The following is a 9101-nucleotide window of genomic DNA, read 5'->3' on the forward strand; positions in this document are numbered from 1 at the left end:
TACTACCCTTCTGATTGTGATTAGCAGTGGCCACTCACGAGCCTGGAATCTTTGAATTTCCAGGATTAATCTTCACTGATATCTAAGCACAGTCCTGGTATTAATTGCCATGACCTATTAACACAACGTTTTTTTTTTGTTCAACACAGTATTCTAATATAGGTAAAGTATATGAATTAAGGACTATTGATAGGTATCATTTGGAAGGAGCAATTATATATTCCAAGCATGGGTTCTTTATTTTGCTTTTCCTAGTTAAATGACTCTTTTGCCAGTACTAGGGCTTGAACTCATTGCCAGGGAACTGTTCCTGAGCTTCTTTTTTTGTTTTTGTTTTTGTTTTTAATCAAGGCTAGAACTCTACCACCTGAGGCAAAACACCACTTCCAGTGTTTCTTTTTCTCTTTATGTGGTACTGAGTAATTAACCCAGGGTTTCACGTATGCTAAGAATAACTATTCCATGAAACCACATTCCCAGAGTCCTAAATGACTTTTTTATATTAATAATTTTTTTGTGTTAAAATACAGTACAGAGGGGTTATAATCACATGAGCAAGGTAATGAGTACATTTCTTATCAAGCATTTTTGCCTCCTCCTTTGTTTCCCCTTACCTTCCCTGCCCACCGATCCCCTCATACCGCCAAAGTTGTAAAGTTCTTTTTTTTTGACATAATGTCTTGTTGCAATGGGAATTTCTTAAGATGGCATTGCTTTTTCATTCCGTTAATATATATTACAATTTAGGCCAGGTGGTAGAAAAGGAAATGGAAAACAATACTAAGTCCAGTAAGGCTGACATTCCTATCACATCACTAAGGAAGTAGTGTCAAGACCTACAGGACTCTTAGGCCTGTTGTATGTGATATTATTATGTGAAACACTATTAACTGTCATCCTCGACATCCATAACATTCTACTTCCACTTTCCTTGTCAAGAACCAAATATCTACGCCTTTTTATTGATTGGGTGTGTTTCCTAGGAAGGAAGAAGGAGGATGTAGTATGTGATGGTGGAAAAAATATGTATATTGGCTCTCTGTCCACATTTTTTGCATTTTTAAAAAGTGCTACTGATGAACTCCCACTTACATCTAATTTACTTGCTGTTTGCACAAGATGCAGATAAATGAAGACATTTATTCTGGTGGATAGTCACATATATTAACAAAATCCATTTCTGGAAAAATAAGATACTAGGTAAGAAATTATAAATTATTGTCTATAAAATGGTGTCTTTTCTTGGAGAACAAAAGGTAGTATTGAAATGATTACTCCAAGTTTCTTTGAGATTTTATGCTGTCTCAGTATCAAAATGTTCTCTAAATTCTGTAACATCCAAACATAAAAGACATGATTTGAAGATCTCAGTAGTTTCAGAAAATAAGGAACGTAATAGCATCCTTCCTGCAGACACATATGATGGCAAGTATGATTGATTTTATTATGGTTCTCTTTTTTTTCCCTGTTTATCTCAAGTGTTGCATATCTTGGCATATTACTCTATGTCCTGAATCAGCTTCCTGTAGGTGAGAATTACCTCTACTCTGCAATGTCAAGGTAGGTCATGTGACTTACTTCAGCTTAAAGAAGTGAACCAGAAGTGGTGAAAGGCTATTTCTAGGGGAAGATTTCTATCTCATTATCTGTGTCTTTTTTCCCCTTAGCTATCAAAGTAGCATATTTCCAGAGGGAGTCTTATTTCAACTTATATGTTGGAAGAGTATAGCATGTGAAATTGAGGCAAAACTCAAATACAACCTCATACATATAACACAGGCAGAACTAAGCTAATATTAGAATATGATATTAAGATGCTAGTTTCTTACCATTCTTTTATACCTTTATGATAGTTGACTATAGTACACCAGAATTGACAAATCCTAAACAAGAACTAAACAAATTGATAACATTTCTTATTGGATGATATTACAATTTTTAATAAATAAGCATTCTCCTTGTGATCACTTGTGGGATTATCTATTTCTATAGATGTGTTTAATCACTCTAGAGCACAGTATCTAATATCCACAATCATTATCCAGACCTTGTGATTGAGATGAGGAAGAAAATAATATCTAGATTTCTCTTTCTCTTTTCCTCTTCTCCTTTTTCTAGTGTGGATTCTCATCTTTTCTCCAAATTCTCCTTTTAATAAAGGAAGAATGACACATTGTGGATATGAAGCAAAAGGCTTCAAAACCAGAATTTTATTCTTTCAGAAATAGATGAAGTAAATCAGAGTGGCTCAAGGAAGAATAAAACCATGATTATTTTTCCCTTTCTGGATTTCACCATATACTCTGAACATGACTCTAAACAGCTAGTGAACCATTTGCCTTGGCTAACTTTATAAAAATATAGTTTTTAAAATAAATGATAATTAAAAAATTAAAAATAATTTAAAAATAAATAGTAATTTGTTGTTTGCTTTGGGGAGGCATGAAATAAGACTGCATTAACATTGTGTGAGTTGAGAGGCTAAATTTTATCAGAATGTAAACATAAAGAAAAATAGATGATTTTAAGATAAATAGCTAGTAGATATATTTTTACTTTGACATACCCACAGAGATATATTTTTTTTCTTCTTTTCCTCTCCATGCTGATTCAACTTCAATAAGCAGTTAATGTAATGCAAATGGCTGTGTTTCTTTCAGAAATAGAATAGATCCAAAAAAGTTAGAAAAAGAGAACCAGTATTGGGTAATGCATTCTTTAAAAATAGCAGTCAAATAAATATTAACCATAATTCCAAAATAATAACAGTCCAATGCTCTTCAAACGAGAAGACTGTAAGCAGAATATACAAAAAGTGATAGTGCCACAACTACTTTAGGTGTTGCTCTCTGACATTTAGGATTTCTAGTACATGACAATGTTTTAATCAGGATTAATTGCTTTCCGGGACTATTTTTTTTGTTTAGTTATATTTCATTGAAGAAATATATTGTTCAAAATTAATGAAAATGTAACAGTTTATAGTAGAAAGAATGCTACACACTCATTTTACATAGCAAAATACCTTTCCATAATATCTGTCTTCCCCAAATAACTAATCTCTCAAATGTACATTTGCATTATATGTATATTAGTTTGTAAAATAATCACCTTTCATAATCCAAGGAACACAATTATGAAGAATTATCAGATGGGGAAAATATATTCAAATGGGTACTTTAAAGTCCCAGGTGTAGTTCGAAAGGACATGATGAGGTTAGAACCATCAAAGACATGTGAAGATGCTACATTAGAAAATAAAACAACAACAACCCAGATTCTGAATTTCTGGAAAGAAGAACAGCAGGTAAATGCTTTTTCCACTAAATTTATTTTTAGCTCTGTAGGTGGCTCGATTTTAATCTAGTGAGACTTCTTTTAAATTTCTGTCCTTTAGAACTGAAAAATGATAAATACAGATTATTCAAGCCAACTAACGTGTAGAAATATTTTACAGCAGATTTAGCTTAGTAAACTAATTCAACTACAGCCTTTTCCTGAAGCAACTACAGGGACACAACATTTCCTAGTTTTTGAGAATAAGAAAATGTTGCCACTGTCTTTGTACACATGTATGATGTGCATACTACTTATGGGCCTTACATAGAGAAGTCTTGAAATTCTAAATAATATTTAAATAAGAAGTTTCCTATCTTTATTTTCTCATTTGGAGATCACTAAATACCAAAATTATGTAGAAGGCTAGGGTAAGAATGTGGAAATGAAATGTCTCCTAATATTATAGAGATAATATATGTCATTTTGAGTTACAGTTTCTAAAGTAATAAAAATAAGGTAAAACAGATTCAAAACTCACTTTTCTATCCTTCCTAACTATCCAACAGCAATTAGAGAATCCAGTAAATGTCCAGCCATCCCAGGATGGTATAGGATGGTATAGGATCACTAGACGGTGAAAAAGAAGATAACAAAAATGGTTCCCTTGAAACAATGGGAAACAAAATCTACATCTACAGAGTGTGATATAGCTAGAAAATAGTTTCCACTATTTTAAGTCTTTGATATTTTAGGTTTGTTTACACAGCATCTTTCTACTCTTAGGAAATGACCCATTATTAATACTCAAGTGTTTGCAGCTTATAACCCAGAAACAAACAATGCTTCTAAATGTAAGAATGATATTAAGAGTAATCAATGCTACTTCCATAGCTATAGCTGATAAATAAGAATGATATTGGGGAATAGTCCAATAATCTTGAACTTTTTCATACCTTTCTCTTCTCCAACACGAGAAGTCATAGTCAAAATATGATAAACATTAATAGAAGATTTTTATATTTTTTATTGTTCACACCAAGCAAATACACTTTCCTCTTTGCAAGCCTGACTTTAAAAGAGTCAGACCCTCAAAATTATTTTATAGACAAAAGTTTACTGCTTTGACTTAGGTGTTTTCCTGCCTTTGGGTGTTGTTCTCTATTATTTTGACAACTGCATAGAAAAACAAGATAATTCCATTATGCTTGTGTTGAATTGTTCAAAGTCAAGATGTCTTCAAACAAAGCTTTCTGCTCCCTTTTTCACTGCTAATTAAAGTTTAATTAATGCTCTTTAAATGCAACAAAAAGTGATATTTTAACGTACATTCTCATCAAAATTGATGAAAACAGGAGTGTCTGTGATTGCTTTTTTAATAGTTTTCAAGTATTTTCTTTGGCTGTTTTCATTATTGCCTAATCAGGAACAGAAAGTTACCCAAAAATATCTTCTAAGATATAGGATGTTAGGTAGAAAAAAAATAGATGTATAATTAAAGATTTTCATCTTCTTAAAGACTGAAAAGCTCAGAAGACATTTTGCTATTACTGGCATTGTTAAGGTGATTTGAATATTTTGGTTCTTAAACTAAGTGTAATACATGTGAAACGTTACTTGTTCCAACAATGATTATGGCTTATACTTTTCTGCTCCAATGAGATGAAATGTCTGACTATGTTGGAGGGCATTTTGATTTTAGGGTAGGAGGGTTAAATATAGAAAGCCAAGGAAGATTCCTAAAACAGTATTGGCTTTCATGTATCACTTAATTATACTTAAGATATATAAGTATAGAAATATACAAAAACGAATTGAGTGACAAATGTGTGATTTACAAAATTGATTCAATGACAACTAATCCAGAAAGCAATTCTCTATATTTATATAAACTAGTATATCAAGTAAGGATGTAAAAATTTTTAGAGTATAGTTTTTAACATTTATGTCAAAATATTTGTTTATTTCTAACTGTTTATTTTTTAATTTTTGTTGGTCGTGGGGCTTGAAATCTGGGCCTGGACACTGTCACTCAGCTCTTCAGCTGAAGACTAGTGCTCTACCACTTGAGCCATTGCCAGTTTTCTGGTGGCTCATTGGAAATAAGAGTCTCATGGACTTTCCTGCCTAGGCTGGCTTTGAACCATGAGTCTCAGCTCTCAGCCTTCTTAGTAGCTAGGGTTATAAGCATGAGCCACTGGCTCCTAGCTACACAATTATTTTTTACATAGCTATGACATATTGATTGATAATCGCATTCATTTATATGTTGTGTAATGATAAAGCTACATCATATCCATTAATTTCTACATGTAACATTTCTTTTTAGTGAGAATGCTCAAAAACATCTTCTGGCTAGGATGAAATATCTATTCTTAACTATAATCACTTTGCTTCTTGTAGTATACAATTAATATATTTAGTTTTAGTCCTGGAAGTCTGCTAATTAAAGTTACATAAAACATGAATTGTAAAGTGAAAGAAATTCATGATTCCATTACTTGTTTTAAGAAAACAATTATGCCTTTTGTTACCAATTATATTTCTGTGGGAATGTGGAATATTAATTGATTTACTGGTTAAAATTTATAACAGTTACATTATATCAAGTTGATTCCAACTTGTTTGGTCCCCGGGGCTTGAACTCAGGGTCCCTGAGATTTGTTGCAATTTTTTAACAATTTACCATTTCAGTCATGCCTCACTTCTGGCTTTTTTGCTGATTAATCAGAGATGAGATTATCAGGGAGTTTATTTTGTGGGCTGCCTTCAAACAGCAATACTCAAATCACAGCCTCGCAAGTAGCTAGGATGAGATACATGAGCCACCTGCTCCCAACTTCTATTCACCACTTGTATATGAGCTTTCATAGACTAAATTGTTTTACACTTTTATTGAGTTCAACTCTTTCATTTTCCTTTCCTATAGTTTTAACGCCAAATTTGACTGCTTCATCTCAAAATTGTCAAAACATCTTCCTTTGCTTTACATTTACATCTCTTTTTTGTTTTATATGCCACGTTTTAATCCTGCTTGAAGTTAGCATTTGAATAAATTGCTATGTTTAAGTAAATGTTCACTTTTTAATTTTCCCAAATTCTGCCTAACCTATCACCTCTTATTAAGCACAACGTCATTCCACAAATGTTTGGCTTTACCCCTTATTAAATATTCCTTGATAATATTTATGTGGATCTAATCTGGTACCCTACAGGCCCATTGAGGTGTATAATCTTTCCTCTACAAATATAACAATTTTACACTAATAACTTTAATATTTTATAGAGAAATATATTCCAGTTTATTTTTTTTTTGTCAATGACTCAAAGAGTGCTAGTCAGGTGTTTTTAGAAATTGTCATAAACATAAATAAAATTGTGAAGCCGAGCGCTGTTGGTTCATGCTTGTAATCCTAGCTGCATAGAGGCTGAGATCTGAGGAGTGTGGTTAAAATCTAGCTGGAATGGGAATGTCCCTAAGACACTTATGTCCAATTAACCACCCGAAAACCAGAAGTGGCACAGTTGCTCAATGAGTAGAGCATTCACTTTGAACTGAAGAACAGAAGGACAGCACTAGGACTAGAGATTTCAAGCCCCATGAATGACAAAAAAAAGGGGAAGAGACAATTTATATCTTTTCTCAATTGTATCCTCCAATCAACAAAAATTATGACTCCATTTATTTAGATTTTTGCTTTTATATTCAGCATTGTATAATTTTCAATGATGGTGAGTAAACAGCACTTTAATACATTTTGACAATGTGTGAAGGTAGCACAAAGAAATTCACAGAAAACAGTTGAAATATAAAGGACAATATGCCTCGGACCGGCTCTGTAGGGACGACGGAGGACACCTAGTGGAGGTAAATAGAACAGGTGGGGAGATGGCAAACAGACAACTCACACACAAGAGGAGTGAATGCTGAGTGTGATTATTGCAGAAGATAACAAGCTTTTATAGAAAAAGTCTCCATGAGAAAGGGCAAAAGGTTACACAATCTTGTTGCAAGGCTTCGTTTTGGGTGGTCACCAGCTGGTCGCCTGATCTTATTTTATGGATGACAAGCTATGATGATAGGCACTTGTTTTCGGCTTTACCTCTATTTTTAAGAAACACAATTGGTTTAGATATTTATCACCTATTAACCATTAACCAGAGCATATAGGCAAGGTGCTGAACAGAAAGGCATGAACTCTAGTCCATTATTGTTACTTTTGTTTAGTTTTGTACTTTATACGTTTCAAATCTTTTCTAAGCAATTGTGCTTCTTTGCCATTCTTTCGAGGGTCCCCAATTTGTGGCCAAAAATCATGATATTCAGTATACTTAGTTAAATCTGGCCATATATCAAATTCAAGCTCATAGTGTCTTCTCTGTAACCCTTTCACATAATCGATTACTCTTCTCCATAGAGGCCTTAACTCTCTCATAAGATCTTTCTTGTTCCTTCTTTGATAGTAAGCACCAAGGAGACCTAGATCTAGCAAGTCTCTCAGTAAATGGAAGAGAGTAATAGGAAGTTCTTTTTCATAAGTAGTTTTCCCAATGGTTGCCCTCCTTATCATACACACCTGTAAAAGGCTATGGATCTGGGGGAAGTCTTTGGGGTCCTCTAGATAATGGAGTATCCCACCATTTTCCTCTGATAAGCCATTGCCACCTTCCATCTACCAACCTTTAGGAATCTTATTTAGCTTTGGGTCTAAATATCCCTCTACATCTTTCTTATCTACAGGATATCTATATGAGTCTATTGTATATTCTTCAGGATTAAAGGGAAGTCTCCAATAACCATACACTCTTTCTCCTCTAGCCGTGCCTACAGCTTCTTGTAAATCTCTTACAAACAATTCCTTCTGCTGAAGTGACGTCATGAAACTCCCAATACTTTTATATTTACTTATGACTTGTCTCATGGCCTCCATAAGAGGGGCTTTTAGGTAGCACTTAACTCCGGTGAGTTAGTCATATCCTCAGGACACTCATCGGATGTTGGAGTCGTCAACACTTCCAAGAAAGAGCCCTGAATAAGGGAACGTTGAGCATGAGTAAGTAGAACAAGCAGCAGGAACAGTAAAAGATTAATAGGCACTCCTATACAGCGAAGAAAAGAAAAACAGGAACACATATTTCCCAGGGGCTTGCCAGCCTTTCCAAGAGGTAGGCCTCTTTGAAGCCCCATTCTCAGATCTGAAAGCAGGTATCCCATGCTAAGCAGACTCCACCAGAGTAGACGTGGCAGCAATGGGAATGGAGAAAGCCAGAATCAGGTTAATCAGGCCCTTCACCGATATGTGAGAGTGTAAGATATTTCAATAAGATATCTTCATATAATTAATATACACCAATTAATTACTACCTTCCATAGGCTTTGGTATTCAAGTATGACATAAAGGATATAAAAATACACATTCTGTGGTGAAATGAAAATAAAGATAGATGAAAAATGCATACTTATAATGATTGTGTAAATAAACTAAGAAATTCAGTCAACATTCTGAGGGCTCATGGCTCATTTGACTCGAAGATTGTTGGTATCTAAGATAATTCTAAAATGTTAGACTTGATCCTATCTTTAAGACTCCTTAATACTATTGCTTTTTGAGTCAGTATTCTTTTTCTTGTTGTTGGTTTTGGTGGTGGTTCTGGGCCTTGAACCTTGGGCCCGGGCTCTGTCCCTCACCTCTTCAACTCAAGGCTAGAGCTCTACAATTGAGCCATAGTACCACCTCCGGCATTCTCCTCCGGCATTCTGGTGGTTTATTGGAGATAAGAATTTCATGGACTTTTCCTGCACATGATGGCTTTGAACTATGATA

Source organism: Dipodomys spectabilis, unplaced genomic scaffold (genome assembly GCF_019054845.1).
Source record: "Dipodomys spectabilis isolate Male_0828 unplaced genomic scaffold, ASM1905484v1 ptg000110l, whole genome shotgun sequence".
Lineage (NCBI taxonomy): Eukaryota > Metazoa > Chordata > Mammalia > Rodentia > Heteromyidae > Dipodomys > Dipodomys spectabilis.